The sequence below is a fragment of the Vombatus ursinus genome, unplaced genomic scaffold (assembly GCF_900497805.2).
Source record: "Vombatus ursinus unplaced genomic scaffold, bare-nosed wombat genome assembly UNPS02001419.1, whole genome shotgun sequence".
Lineage (NCBI taxonomy): Eukaryota > Metazoa > Chordata > Mammalia > Diprotodontia > Vombatidae > Vombatus > Vombatus ursinus.
The window spans coordinates 20019918-20021047 of record NW_020941197.1 but is presented as its reverse complement, the minus strand read 5'-3'; positions in this window follow the sequence as shown (position 1 = coordinate 20021047).

Sequence of the window (1130 nt, the reverse complement as noted above, 5' to 3'; positions counted from 1 at the left end):
CCCTTCCTCTCTTTTTTATCTATCCAAATCCTATTCATACCTCAAACCTCAATTTAATTTCCACCTGCTTTTAATTGAATATTTCTTTAGCTAATACAATCCACTTTTATCTGTCTATTCTCTGAGCTTCAGTTGAACTGATTTAGTCAGCATCTATGTAATGATTCTCTAATTGTTTCATGTTTCTTTCTTATTCTCTCTCCTCTTCTTTAACTTTACCATAACCAAGTAGATTGTAAGTTTCTTAAAGGCAGAGGTAATGAATCCCTCCCTGGTACCTAGCATAGTGCTGGGTACATAGAAAGTGCTGAACAAAACCTATAATTGATTGATTAAAATGAAGGGACTAAATAACATAAAAGAGTCAAAGAGGCTCTTAATAGCTTTGGAGACTGTTTTTTGTTTTGGTTTGGGTTTTTTTTTTAAAGATGTGAGTCCTTTATTTCATACCTTTTTTTTAGATTTAATTTAATTTATTTATTTTTTATTTTTTTAAAACATTTTTTTAAACATGTGTTTTTAAAACTTTGGGTTCCAAATTTCTCCCTTCTTCCCTCCCTACTCACACTCATTGATAAGGCAATCAACTAAATATATTATATATGTGCAGTAATGCAAAATACTTCCATAGTAGACATGCTGTAAAAAACTAACTCTATTTCCCTTAATCCTATCCCACCCCACCATTTCTTCTATTATTTCTTTTGGCCCTGACCCTCCTCAGAAGTATTTGCTTCTGATTACCTCCTTTCTCAATCTGCCCTTCTCTCTATCATCCCCCTACTCCCTTGTCCCCTCCCCCCCCATTTTCCTGTAGGGTAGGACAGATTTGCATAACCAATTAAGTGTGTATACTATTTCCTCCTTAAGTCAAATTCTATGAGAATAAGATTCATTCTTTCCCTCTCACCTTCCCCAGTTTTCCCTCCATTGTAAGATCCTTTTCTTTTCTGTTTTTTTTTGTGGGATAATTTACCCCGTTCTATCTCTCCCTTTCGCCTTCTAGTATAATCCTCTCTCATCCCTTAATTTTATTCTCCAGATATGACCCCTTCATTTTCAGCTCACCCCATGCCATCTATCATCTATCTATCTATCTATCTATCTATCTATCTATCTATCTATCTATC